At 48.3% G+C, this 14,801-nt stretch overlaps 1 protein-coding gene across 1 annotated transcript in view; it reads right to left on the bottom strand.

Annotated features, from left to right (window-relative positions):
- LOC119969694 (deoxynucleoside triphosphate triphosphohydrolase SAMHD1-like) overlaps positions 1-5,013 on the bottom strand; it is an 85,335-nt gene extending 80,322 nt beyond the window's left edge. The window contains exon 1 of the mRNA XM_038803684.1: positions 4,565-5,013. The gene's annotated coding sequence lies outside the window, so the exon portion shown is untranslated. The remainder of the gene's footprint in view (positions 1-4,564) is intronic.
- Between the last annotated feature and the right edge of the window lie 9,788 nt (positions 5,014-14,801).

Below are 14,801 nucleotides of genomic sequence, written 5' to 3'. Positions count from 1 at the left end.
AAGAATTGCCACTTTGAACTTATTTGTATCTCTCACCTTAAACCTATGCCCTCTGGTGTTAGACTCCCCTATCTTTGGGGAAAGAAATTGACTACCTACCTTATGTGAGCCCCTCATTATTTCATCGACCTCTATAAGATCACCCATAAGCCTCCTATGCTCCAAGGAAAAAAGTCCCAGTCTATCCAGCGTCTCCTTATAACTCAAACCATCAAGTTCCGGGAGCATCCCAGTAAATATTTTTTGCATCAAGATAGATAAATCCCCGGGACCGGATGAAATGTATCCCAAGACTTTGTGGGAGGCTGGGGAGGAAATTGCTGGCCCCTAGCTGCGATATTTGAATCATCGACGGCCACAGGAGAGGTGCCTGAAGATTGGAGGGTAGCAAATGCTGTGCCCTTGTTTAAGAAAGGATATAGGGATAAGCCTGAGGACTACAGACTGGTTAGCCTTACTTCTGTCGTGAGTATATTGTTAGAAGATATTCTGAGGGACAGGATCTACAGGCATTTAGACAGGTAAAGGCTAATTAGGGAAAGTCAGCATGGGGAAAGTCATGTCTCACCAATTTGATTGAGATTTTTGAAGGGGGAACCAAGAAGGTAGATAAGTGCAGTCGACGTTGTCTACATGGACTTAGCAAGGCCTTTGACAAGGTACTGCATGGTAGGTTGCTGCAAAAGGTTAAATCTCACAAAATTCAGGACGAGGTAGCCAATTGGATACAAAATTGGCTTGGCAACCGAAGCCAAAGGGTGGTTGTGGAAGGTTGTTTTTCAAACTGGGGCCTGTGACCAGCGGTGTGTCTCAGGAATCGGGATCAGTGCAGGGTCCACTGTTATTTGTAATATATATTAATGATTTGGATGAGAATGTAGGAGGCATGGGTAGTAAGTTTCAGATGACACCAAGATTGGTGGCATAGTGGGTGGTGAAGAAGGTTATGAAAGATTGCGACAGAATCTTGACCAATTGGACCAGTGGGCCGATGAATGGCAGATGGAATTTAATTTGGATAAATGTGAGGTGATGCATTTTGAGAGATCAATCAGGGCAGGACCTACTCAGTTAATGGTAGGGAGTTGGGGAGAATTACATAACAAAGGGATCTAGGGTTACAGGTCCATAGCTCCTTAAAGGTGGAGCTGCAGGAGGGCAGGGTGGTGAAGAAGACATTCAGCATGCTAGGTTTTATTGGTCAGAATATTGAGTACAGGAGTTGGAACGTCTGGTTGCAGTTGTACAAAACATTGGTAAAACCACACATGGAATACTGTGTTCAGTTCTGGTCAGCCTATTATAGGAAGGATATTGTTGAACTAGAAAGAGTGCAGAAGAGATTTATGAGGATGCTACCAGGACTTGATTGTCTGGGTTATAAGGAGAGGCTGGATAGGCTGGGACATTTTTCCCTGGAACATAGGAGGCTTAGGGGTGATCTTATAGAGGTCTATAAAATAATGAGGAGCATAGATAAGGTAGATAGTCAACATCGTTTCCCAAAGGTAAAGAGTCTAGAACTAGAGGGCATGGGTTTAAGGTGAGAGGGGGGGATACAAATGAGACCAGAGGGGAAATTCTTTCAAACAGAGGTTGGTGAGCATCTGGAATGGGCTGCCAGAGGCAGTGGTGGTAGAGACGGGTACAATATTTTCCTTTAAAAAACAGTTAGGGCAGCACGGAGCACAGTGGTTAGCACTGCTGCCTACAGCGCTGAGGACCCAGGTTCGATCCCGGTTCTAGGTCACTGTCTGTGTGGAATTTGCACATTCTCCCCGTGTCTGCGTGGGTCTCAATCCCACGAAAAAAAAACAATTTGGTACTCTAAATTTATAAAAACAAAAAAAAGGTTACACAGTTACATGGACAGGGTGAGTATAAGGGCCAAATGCTGGCCAGTGGGGCTAGTTTACTGATAGAAACTGGGCGGCATGGGCAAGCTGGGTCGATGGGCCTGTTTCCATTATGTAAATGTCTATGACTCTATGCATTCTTTCTAGTTTAATAATATTGTTTCTATATTAAGGTGACCAGAACTGTGCACAGTATTACAAATGTGGTCTTACAATTTGTACAATTTCAACAAGACATCACTACTCCTCTATTCAATGTTCTGACCAATGATATCTAGCATACTGAATGCCTTCTTCACTACCCTGTCCACCTGTGCCTCTACTTTCAAGGAACTATGAACCTGTACTCTTAGACTGCTTTGTTCTATAACTCTCCCCAACACACTACCATTAACTGAGTAGGTCCTGCGATCTATCAAAGTGCATCACCTCACATTTATCTAAATTAAACTCTGTCTGCCATTCCTCGGCCCATTGGCCCAATTGATCAAGATCCCGTTGCAATCCTAGATAGTGTTTTTCACTGTCCACTATGCCACCAATCTTGGTGCCCTTTGCAAACTTACTAATCATGCCTCCTAAATTTCCATCCAAATCATTAATATAAATAACAAATAACAGTGGACCTAGCATTGGTCCCTGAGGCACACCACCAGTCACAAGCCTCCAGTTTGAAAAACAACCCTCTACAGCCACTATTTGTCTTTTGTCGTCAAGCCAATTTTGTATCCAATGGGCTACCTCACCCTGGACCACATGAGATTTAACCTTATGCAGCAACCTACCATGCTGCATCTTGTCATGGATGGCACGGTAGCACAGTGGTTAGCATTGTTGCTTCACAGTGCCAGGATTCCAGGTTCAATTCCCGGCTTGGGTCACTGTCTGCACGTTCTCCCTTTGTCTGCGTGGGTTTCCACCGGGTGCTCTGGTTTCCTTCCACAAATCCTGAAAGATGTGCTTGTTCGGTGAATTGGATTCTGAATTCTCCCTCAGTGTACCTGAACAGGTGCTGGAGTGTGTCGACTAGGGGATTTTCATAGTAACTTTATTGCAGTGTTAAAGTAAGCCTACTTGTGACACTAATAATGATCATTATTATTAAACGTACCTTGTCAAAGGTACCGAGATTGACAAAGATATCATGGACACAAGACAAAGGGAGTATCAATGGTGGCATCAAGGACTAAAGAAGGTATTGATAGCAGCATTAAGGTAAGATAGCAGAATGTGTTATAAAAGAACAAGTGCTCAGTGAAAGCAAAACATAAAGACAAGTGACAGGTGGCCCAATTGGGGGGGGGGGGGGGGGGGGCAGAGTTGTACTGGGCCAAACCAAGAGAACAAAAAACAAAAAGGGGGTTGAGATGTCGATTGAACTTTCTCCTCCGTTAAAAGCCGCAGCCTGTTCTATTTTTCCACTGAGGTATAATCAATTCTGCAGCTTCTTAAGTGCCTCTATACTATTTATATAACAGGCAGGCCAGAACAGTTCGCACTAATCCAGGTGTGATCCAGTAATGGTCCATACAGTTTTATTGCATTGACTTGAGAGACAGACACTTACACCATTGGTTGACCACGGCTACTTAACAACAAAATATTACCTTTATTTTGTACTGGTTTTGACTGTGAAATAATACAGTTAAACAGGTCTGCTAGACACACTTGCTAGTGTTATGGGATTTCAGTGTGAAAGGAGTCAAAGAAAAGTATCCTATGTGTCACACAATGGCATTACCCAAGTAACGAGTTCACAACATACAAAGCACATTTGATATGCTATTAGCATTATTAACAGCAACTATAAAAGCAATTCAGAGGCAGGGAGTTCCGCAGTAAACAACTTCTTGAATCCCCAAAGCCTGTCCACCATTTACAAGACACAAGTCAGGCATGTAATGGAATTCTCTCCACTTGCCTGGATGAATGCAGCTCCAACAACACTCAAAAACTCGACACGACCCAGGACAAAGCAGCCCACTTGATCGCTCCCCCTTCCACAAACATTCACTCCATCTACCACCGACACAGTAGCAGCCGTGTGTACCATCTACTAGATGCACTGCAGGAACTCACCGATGTTTCTTTAGCAACACCTTCCAACCTCCCTTCTAACACCTAGAAGGACAAGGTCAGCAGACACTTGGGAACACCACCACTTGGAGCTTCCCCTCCAAGTCACATACCATCCTGACTTGGAAGTATATCACTGTTCCTTCACAGTCACCAGGTCAAAATCCTGGAACTCCCTCCATAACAGCACAGTGAATGTACCTACACCCCAGGGACTGCACGGTTCAAGAAGGCGCTCACCACCACCTTCTCAAGGGGCAATTAGGGATGGATAATAAATGATTAGCCAAAGATGTCCACATCCTATGAAAATAGTTCAAAAAATAAACTAAGTGTAATTACAATGTAATGAAATTAAAATTATTTAGGACTCCACGAATCATCCAAGAACATCTCTTACATGCTTTGCAAGAACATTTCTGAAACAAGGTTGATAAAAACCAATCGAACACAATGTGATTTTGGATGTGATTAAGTGGCCAAAATGAAATAGCAATGGTACATCTCAGAGGAAATGCATCTCTTCTTGATGCATTTTGCTTTCAACAAATGTAGGGAGTAAAATTGCAAGGTAAAATAATGGGTCGAATGGGCTACTTTTGTGTTGCGACCTTCTATCGTCCTCTACTTACTTTGGCACAACTTCACGAACTCTTCACACAGGAAACTTCCTCCACATCCCAGTCCTGGTAATTGGATGGTACCGCTGCTCTCTGAACGCAATGAAGTTTCACTCTCCGTCTCCCTCCACTGACAGCCCTCCCACTGTGTCTCTCTCCACTGTCAGCTCACTGTCTCTGTCCCTCTCCACTGTCAGCTCACTGTCTCTGTCCCTCTCCACTGACAGCCCTCCCACCCTGTCTCTGTCCCTCTCCACTGACAGCCCTCCCACCTTGTCTCTGACCCTCTCCACTGACAGCCCTCCCACCCTGTCTCTGTCCCTCTCCACTGTCAGCTCACTCTGTCTCCGCTGACAGCTTTTTCTCACTGACTCGCTGTCTGTTCCCTCTCCGCTGACAGTTCTCCCTCTCTCCCTGATTCTGACTTCCTTGCTCTCTCACTCTCACTGACGTTCTCTCTCTCTCTCCGCTGACAGCTGCCTCTGTCCCTCTGACAGCTCAGCGATTGCTAAAATATCCCAGGAATCGGGCCGCCTCTCGCCGCTGATTGATCGATTGTATTCATTCTCACTGCCAATCAAATCCTGAGTCCAGCAGAGAACTTACAGTAAGGGAAGAGGCCATTCGGCCCAGCAGGTTCCTGCTGGTATTAATCTTTCTATTTCTTTGCCCACATCACTTCCAGTCAACCTTTTTGACTGAGACAATCACTTGTCCTAATATCTCCTTGCCTGTCGAACTTTGCTCAAGCTTTTGTGAAGTGACTTGAGATTTTTTACGACAATAAAGGTGCGAGACAATTTTAAGTTGTAAACTATTTCCGATGCCACTACAATGCAGAAGATAGCCATTTATAAAAACTATCCAATCCATCCCAGTCCCCTGTCCGTTCCCCTGGGGCGGGATACTCCGATCCCGCACCGGGTCGGAGAATCGATGGCAGGCCGCGTGAATCGCACCACACTGCCCCGACGCCGGCATACGATTCTCGCAGAGCGGAGAATTGGCGGCGGTGTGGTTGGCGCGGCCCCGGTCGCGGGCCGCTCCACGTGGCCGGCCCACTGAATCTCCAGCACGGATGGACTGAGCGGCCGTAAGAAAAGAGCCGAGTCCCGCCGGCGCCGTTCTAACTTGCTCTGGGCCGGCTGGACCTCGGTGTGTAAGGGTCGGGTGGCGTCCTGTGGGGGAGAGGGGGTCCAACTCTGGGGGGGGGGGGGCCTCCAATGTGGCCTGGCCGGCGATCGGGGCCCACCGATCTGCGGGCCGGCCTCTCTGGCAGGGGGCCTCCATTCCTACGTGGCGGCCCCTGTAGTCCTGCGCCATGTTGTGTCGGGGCCAGCGCATTAAAGGCCACTGCATATGTGCACATTGGTGGCGGTGCCACTGCGCATGTCCTCGTTGGTGCCAGTGCAACTGTCCTTGCGTGGATCCCGCGGTGCACAATTCACGCCGGGATCTGCAGCTGGAGCGGCGCGAACCCCTGGAGGGGCCAGAATTAGTCGTGGGAGTGGCCCATTCACGCCGTCGTAAAACGCGACGGTGTTTACAATGGCGTGGACACTCTGCTGTGGGATTGGAGAATGCCACCCCTAATTCCTACAAATATCCCCCCATCTAATCTTCTTTTGAAAGTTACTGTTGAATTTACTCGTCCGGGGCAGCACTGTGGCGCAGTGGATTAGCCCTGTTGCCTCACGGCGCCGAGGTCCCAGGTTCGATCCCGGTTCTGGTCACTGTCCGTGTGGAGTTTGCACATTCTCCCCGTGTTTGCGTAGGTTTCACCCCCACAACCCAAAGATGTGCAGGGTAGGTGGATTGGCCATGCTAAATTGCCCCTTAATTGGAAAAAAATTAATTGGATACACTAAATTTAAAAAAAAGAATTTACTCGTCAGACAGTGCATTCCAGATCACGAACTGATAGAATCACAGAATTGAATAATCAAATGGTTACAGCTGTAGACGTATTAGGTTGCAATAACTAGTGACCTGGGACCAACAACAATAAAGATTTATTGATAAAATATATTTATTGATCAGGACTTACATGCTGTGTGCCTACCCACACTCAGAGGAGAACTCGCTAGCTCCCCGACATATAACCTCTTTTGTGCAAGCGCCATCCCAGCATCCATATGACCACCCGGCCGACATCTTCCCCCTTTAACTTGGGACAACCAGTAGTCATAGTACTGAGGTGTAACAGTGTAAGAAACCAGTCACAATGTGTAAACTATTCACAACATATGAACAGGGCTAACAACACAGAACTATTTGCATTTGATTGGGCTGCAGTCGCTGGCGCATAGCCCATCACGTCATTTCCCACACCCTTCCAGCAGCCTTTTAAAAAACCAAAGTCCATTTGTAGACTGGTTCATCACATAGTCCATGGACCTTGTATTATTTGGTTTACTCATATGCCTTGAGCAGGCAAGAGGGCCTTGGCAACGGGGATTTGGTAGGACTGTTCCAGAATCTCGGAAATTATGGAAAATTAAGATGAGTGCATCCGCCACTGCTGCAGCTATCTCCTTTAGAACTCAAGGATGTAGACCATCAGGTCTTGGGGATTTGTCAGATTTTGGTCTCTTTTGTTTCTCCAGTAATTTTTTGCTCTTCTAATTACCTTAATTTTCTAATTTTTGGCTCTTCCATAAACACTTATTTCTGGTATTTAATTTGTGACTTTGATCATGAAGAAAGACACAAAATATTTCTTCAATCTCTGCATTTTCCTCGTTTTCCATGATTTTTTTCTGCCTCTTCTGAGGGACCAACATTTACTTTAGTTATTCTCTTCCTCTCTTACTTTTTATATACTTGCAAAAGCGTTTACTATAGAATTTAAAGAAAAATAATATTTGATTGAGGTATTTGAATTTTTTTTATAACAGTGATATAAACAATGACGTCAACATGGTAAAATAAACATCCCCGCCCCCGCCCAACGGACCACAGGTTGGGAACAAAATACCCAACTTGCAAACCCCAGCTCCGGGTGTGCAGATGAGCAGATGAAAATATATTTTATTGCAAGAAATTTGTAAAAGTTGAGGTAGTTTTATGTCATTGTTCAGTTGATAAAGTTTTTAAAAATTTAGAGCGCCCAATTATTTTTTTCCACTTAATTGCCAATTTGCGTGGCCAATCCACCTAACCTGCACATCCTTTGCATTGTGGGAGTGAGACCCACGCAGATATGGGGAGGATGTGCAAACTCCACACGGACAGTGATCTAGAGCCGGGATTGTACCTGGGAGCTCGACGCCGTGAGGCAGCAGTGCTAACCACCGCGCCACCATTCTGCCCCCAGCTGATAAAGTTGAACGTTAAATTTAATGTTTGGTTTCAAAGTTTGGGATTTATAAAATTCTTTTTGTTGATAAATGTTTTACATTAAACTTTACAAGCTTCTCCAAATGTCTGACTGAAACATAGAACACAACATTTAATCATGAGATAAATGATTAAGATAATGGAAGTAAAAAAGGCAGAAACATATTTAACATGGTATCACACTAGTTAGCACTGCTGCCTCACAACACCAGGGACCCGGGTACAATTCTGGCCTTAGGTGGCTGTGCAATGTTTGTACATTCTCCCCATGTCTGCATGGGTTTCCGAGAACCATAGAATAGAATTCCTACAGTACATGGACATTCGGCCCATCACGTCTGCACCGACCCTCTGAAAGAGTACCCTAACTGGATCCACTCTTCCGCCTTATCCCTGGAACCTAACTTGCACAGCCCTGGACACTAAGAGGCAACTTAACATGGCCAAATTACCTAACCTGCACATCTTTGGACCATGGGAGGAAATCCATGCAGACACAAGGAGAACGTACAAAGTCCACACAGGCTGTCGCCCAAGGCCTGAATTGAACCCGGGTCTCTGGTGCTGTGAGACACCAGTGCTAATGACTGCCACCATGCCACCGCCATTTCCTCCGAGTTCTTCGTTTTCCTCCCACAGTCCAAAGATGTACAGGTTAAGTGGATTGGCTTGCTAAATTGCCCTTCGTGTCCAAACGTTAGGTGAGGTTATGGGGATAGGGTGGGGTCGTGGGCCTGGGTAGGATGCACTTTCAGAGTGTCAGTGCAGACCTGATGGGCCGAATGGCATTCTTCTGCACTGTACTAGTTCTATGATTCGATGAACACTAATAATAAAAAATACAGATGTTACAAGGAGAGTGACAGCAAAAAGCACTGGGCGCCTTTAAAATCTTATTACCATAATCTAAATTAAAACATACGAACAGTAGGGTGGCGCAGTGGTTAGCACTGCTGCTTCACGGCGGTGAGGACTCAGGTTCAATTCCAGCTCCGGATCACTGTCCGGTGTGTGGAGTTTGCACATTCTCCCCGTGTCTGCGTGGGTCTCACCCCACAACCCAAAGATGCGCAGTCTAGGTAGATTGGCCACGTTAGATTGGGGGCATAGGTTTAAGGTGCGAGGGGCACGGTTTAGAGGAGATGTACAAGGCAAGTTTTTTACACAGAGGGTAGTGGGTGCCTGGAACTCGCTGCCAGAGGAGGTAGTGGAAGCAGAGATGATAGTGACATTTAAGGGGCATCTTGACAAATACTTGAATAGGATGGGACTAGAAGGATACGGGCCCAGGAAGTGTAGAAGATTGTAGTGCAGTCAGGCAGCATGGTCGGCACGGGCTTAGAGGGCCGAAGGGCCTGTTCCTGTGCTGTACTTTTCTTTGTTCTTAAGATGGAAAAAAAGATTGGGTACTCTAAATTTGTAAGAAAAAACATACAAACATTTTTTTTTACAAATTTAGATTACCCAATTATTTTTTCCAATTAAGGGGCAATTTAGCGTGGCTAATCTACCTACTCTGCACATTTTTGGATTGTGGGGGCGAAACCCACGCAGACACGGAGAGAATGTGCAAACTCCACACGGACAGTGACCCAGAGCCTGGATCGAACCTGGGACTTCAGCGCCGTGAGGCAGTTGTGCTAACCACTAGGCCACCGTGCTGCCCTCATACAAACATTTTTAAGCCTACCACACGCAACTGGGGGCTTTTCACAGTAACTTCATTGAATTCTATTTGTGACAAGAAGCGATTATTATTATTATGAAGTAATATAGTGCAGATTTAAATAGTTTCACAGATTTAAAACAAATAACCAAACATATGTATAAATACCTTCAATCATAAAAAAATTAAAAATTACTTTAAAAGAATCAACAATAGTAATGCCTGTTTGAAAGAAAGAGCAAAATATCTGTTAAAATAGGTCCACATGCCTTTAAAACACTTGTTATAAAGGTTGTCTGTTGTTTTCTATCTAAGTCTGTTGTTTACATGCCTGCCTTCAGTGGGCATTCACAAGCTGGCAGGTCTGCTGTGCTGCGCTGGAGCCTGCGCAGACTGGGGCGCTAGAGGCCCGAGACTGCCATAGGGAAAGGATTCAGATTTAGTGTCAGGTGTACTGAGGTACAGTGAAAAGTATTGTTCTGTGTGCAGTCCAGGCAGATCCCATGCATGAAAAACATAGAACATTCGTTGCATCAGCGGAGCGCAGATAAGTGCGCAGATTTCTCCAATAAAATCAGTGGCCTGTAGCTTCCCATCACTAGCTGAAAGTTACGTGCCAATGTTATAGGAGATGTCCCGCCCCAGAGTTAGGAGCTGAGAGACAGGAGGGTGCAAATAAATAAGTTTGTGGTTCCCCTTATTTATTGTCATAAAGTTGGAAAGAGAGCTGTGTGATGAACAGGTGTTTTGGTGTGTGATGAACAGGTGTTTTGGTGTGTGATGAACAGGTGTTTTGGTGTGTGATGAACAGGTGTTTTGGTGTGTGATGAACAGGTGTTTTTGGTTTTTAAAATGCTCCTCAATTTAGTGAGCCTTGTGATAAACATATGACCAGGAGTGAGGTCACTATAAAGCTGCTTAAAGCAGTGTCTTTCAAATATTTTTTTCCCTAGGACGCACTTTGGTTGACCCTTGTGCTACCCGCCTCTTTCATAGAACATAGATCAGTACAGCACAGAACAGGCCCTTCGGCCCTCGATGTTGTGCCGAGTCTTGTCCGAAACCAAGATCAAGCTATCCCACTACCTGTCATTCTGATGTGCTCCATGTGCCTATCTAATAACCGCTTGAAAGTTCCTAAAGTGTCCGACTCCACTATCACAGCAGGCAGTCCATTCCACACCCTAACCACTCTCTGAGTAAAGAACCTACCTTGGACATCCCTCCTATATCTCCCACCCTGAATCTTATAGTTATGCCCCCTTGTAACAGCTACATCCACCCGAGGAAATAGTCTCTGAACGTCCACTCTATCTATCCCCCTCATCATCTTATAAACCTCTATTAAGTCACCTCTCATCCTTCTCCGCTCCAAAGAGAAAAGCCCTTCTCCCTCAACCTTTCCTCGTAAGACCTATCCTACAAACCAGGCAGCATCCTGGTAAATCTCCTTTGCACCCTTTCCAATGCTTCCACATCATGTATAGTTGCAGCATAACTACGTAGCTTTTAAACTCAAACCCCCTGTTAATAAACGCGAACACACTATAAGCCTTCTTCACGGCTCTATCCACTTGAGTGGCAACCTTCAGAGATCTGTGATTTTGCTTACCTTTAAAGCAAAAGAAGAGCCTGCTTGATCCTCACGATGTCACTTAAGTCAGGTTCACAGGAGGTGAGGGAAATGCGCATATCAAGGTGCGTGCGAGGGAGGGAGGTGCACATGTGAGTAAGGGAGGCGCGCATGTATGCGAGAGTGAGCTCTGCACTCATGCAATAGAGGGAGATGTGCGAGGGAGGGAGGCGTGTGGGAGACTGCATGAGAGAGGGAGAAATTTATGTTTGAGAACACAGGAGACACGTGTGTGCATGAGAATGGGAGACATGACTTCCGGTTGCGGCTATGACCAGCTAAGTCGCACATTTGGCAGCTCCTGCGACAAAGGTGTTTAAGGGCCGATTGGAGGGCCCCGACGGTACTGTAAAGACAAATCCCGGTGGGGGAAGGCTCCCTGAGGAGAGTGAGACCAACTTTATGGTCGGTACTCGGAGAGGGGCGACAAAAAAAGCGGCAGCAGCTCCCCAAAAAAAGCGGGGGAAGAGGACCAAAATGGCGGCCGGTGGTGCACTAGAAGATTGGAGAAAATGGGCGGAGGAGCAGCAGGCCGCTCTCCTCCGGTGTTTTACGGAGCTGAAAGTGGAACTCTTAGAGTCCATGAACGCGACGACCACAAGGCTGATGGGGGCCCAGGCGACCCAAGAGGCGTCGATAAGAGAGCTGCAGCAGGAGATGGCGGTGAGGGAGGAGGAAGCCACGGTCCTCGTGGGAAAGGTGGAGGTGCACGAGGCACTCCACCTGAAATGGCAGAGCCGCTTTGAGGAGCTGGACACGCGAATGAGGCGGAAGAACTTGAGGATCCTGGGCCTAGCAGAAGGCCTGGAGGGGCCTGATCTCCCGAAATATGTAGCGGAGATGTTGAGCTCCCTGATGGGAGAGGGGGCCGGTCCATCGCCCCTGGAGCTGGAAGAAGCATATCGGGTCATGGCTAGGCGGCCTAGGGCAAGCGAGCCCCCGAGGGCGGTGCTGGTGCGGTTCCAGCGTCTCTGCGATCGGGAGAAAGTGCTGAGGTGGGCCAAGAGGGAGAAAAGCAGCAAATGGGAGAATTCGACGGTGCGGATATATCAGGACTGGAGTGCGGAGGTGGCAAAGCGGCGGGCCCGGTTTAACCGAACGAAGGCGGTGCTGCACGCAAAAAGGATCAAGTTTGGAATGCTGCAGCCAGCGCGCTTGTGGGTCACCTACAAGGACCAGCACCATTACTTTGAGACCCCAGAGGAGGCATGGACTTTTGTTCGGGAGGAAAAGCTGGACCTGAACTAGAACTTGGGAACGCCGGCGGTCGAGGCCGCCCGAGTACCCTTGACTGATCAAGTGGCCCATGTCTTTCTTAGGCCAGGTCGGAACTTGGTTAAAGTTGATGGATCGTTTGGTTTCTTTGAAACTTGTGTTATGGGGGGTTTCTTTGTTCCTTTTTGTGTGTCTCTTCCCGTTGCCAACTTCCCTTAATTATTGTTGTTGTAGGGGGGGCTTTTTTACTGTTTTTTGATCTGTTCTTTAAGGGTTATGGTTACTGTTGGTTAACTACGTTATTATTGGGTAGTTATTTAGTTATTTAGTTATGCAGGCATAGTTATGTATTTATGTATTTATTTGCGATTTGTTATTTATATTATTATATTGTTAAGTTGGGGAGGCGGGACGGGGGGGGAGCAAGTGGGTTATGCGTGTTTTCTTTTTCTCTTTTTTCTTCCTCTCGTTTTAAGGGGACTTTGTTATCGGTGTGGATGGGGACGGGGGTGGAATTGAAGATGGCGGGGTAGGGTGTGGCCGGGCGAAAGCGCGGGCTCTCCCCTGTTTCCCGCGCGCGGGACGGAGGAAGGGGGAGGAGAGAAGAGTGGGGTGTGGCCAGCAATGGCGGCTTTTCCCGCGCTGAAGCGGAGTCAGAGAGGGATGGCAAGGGGGGGGGGAGGCCCCTCCCCCCCCCACATCGGGAGGAGTCGGAGTGTGGCAGGGGCAGCCGGGTCAGCGAAAACCAGCTGACTCTCGGGAGTACGATGGTGGATACACTGCGGCTAGGAGGGGTCCTAGCCAGGGGGGGGGGGGGGGGGGGATGGGGGGTTAGGGGGGGATACCGGGTTGCTGCTGGAAAGGCTGAGGACGGGAAGGGAAGAACGGGAGGAGAGAGGGGGGGGGGCCATCGCCATGGGGAACGGGTCAGAAGGGGAGGGTCGACCCGGGGCGAACAGGGGACAGAACATGGCTAATAGACAGGGGAAAGGGACGGGTCGCTCCGCGACCCGGTTGATTACTTGGAATGTGAGGGGGCTGAACGGACCGGTCAAGAGATCAAGGGTTTTTTCACACCTAAAGGGACTGCAGGCGGATGTGGCAATGTTGCAGGAGACTCACTTGAGAGTAGTAGACCAGGTGCGCCTGAGAAGGGGGTGGGTGGGACAGGTGTTCCACTCAGGCTTGGACGCAAAGAACCGGGGGGGTGGCGATTTTGGTGGGAAAGAGGGTGTCGTTCGTGGCGGCGCAGGTGGTAGCAGATAAGGAGGGTAGGTACGTGATGGTGAAGGGTAGGCTGCAGGGAGAGAATGTGGTGCTGGTAAATGTATATGCCCCGAATTGGGATGACGCGGGTTTTATGAGGCGCCTGTTGGGCCTCATTCCGGGTCTGGAGGCAGGAGGCCTGATCATGGGGGGGGACTTCAACACAGTGCTCGACCCTGGGCTGGACAGATCGAGTTCCAGGACGAATAGGAGGCCGGCAGCGGCGGAGGTGCTAAGGGGGTTCATGGAGCAGATGGGGAGGGTAGACCCTTGGAGATTTGGCAGGCCAAGGGCGAGGGAGTATTCTTTTTTCTCCCACGTCCACAGGGTGTACTCCAGAATAGACTTTTTTGTACTGAGCAGGGGGCTGATTTCGAGAGTGCAGGACACGGAGTACTCGGCCATTGCGATTTCGGACCATGCACCACACTGGGTAGAGGTAGAACTGGGGGAAGCACGGGACCAGCGCCCGCTGTGGCGCCTGGATGTGGGGCTGCTGGCGGACGATGAGGTGTGCGGAAGGGTCCGGAAGGGCATTGAGAGATATCTGGGCACGAACGACACGGGCGAGGTGAAGGTGGGGGTAGTATGGGAGGCCCTGAAAGCAGTGATCAGAGGAGAGCTGATCTCCATAAGGGCACACAGAGAAAGGAAGGAGAGGCAGGAGAGGGAGAGACTGGTGGGGGAACTTATAGAAGTGGACAGGAGATATGCGGAGACACCAGAGGAGGGGCTGTTGAGGGAGCGGCGCAGTTTACAGGCCCAGTTTGACCTACTGACCACTAGGAAGGCGGAGACGCAATGGAGAAGGGCACAGGGTGCGGTCTATGAGTACGGGGAAAAGGCGAGCAGGATGCTAGCACACCAGCTGCGCAAGCGAGATGCAGCCAGAGAGATTGGGGGAGTGAGAGAGAAGGGAGGGAACGTAGTGCAGAAGGGGCAAGAGGTGAACGGGGTCTTCAGGGATTTCTACAGGGAATTGTACCGGTCTGAGCCGCCCAGGAGGAGGGGGGGAATGGAGAACTTCCTCGATAGATTGAGGTTCCCAAAGGTCCAGGAGGAACGGGTGGAGGGGCTGGGGGCGCCGATAGAGCTGCAGGAACTAGTTAAAGGGATAGGCCAGATGCAGG

The sequence above is a fragment of the Scyliorhinus canicula genome, chromosome 7, assembly GCF_902713615.1.
Source record: "Scyliorhinus canicula chromosome 7, sScyCan1.1, whole genome shotgun sequence".
NCBI lineage: Eukaryota > Metazoa > Chordata > Chondrichthyes > Carcharhiniformes > Scyliorhinidae > Scyliorhinus > Scyliorhinus canicula.
Note: the sequence above shows the minus strand (reverse complement) of the source record. Positions and strands in the feature narration are given on the sequence as shown.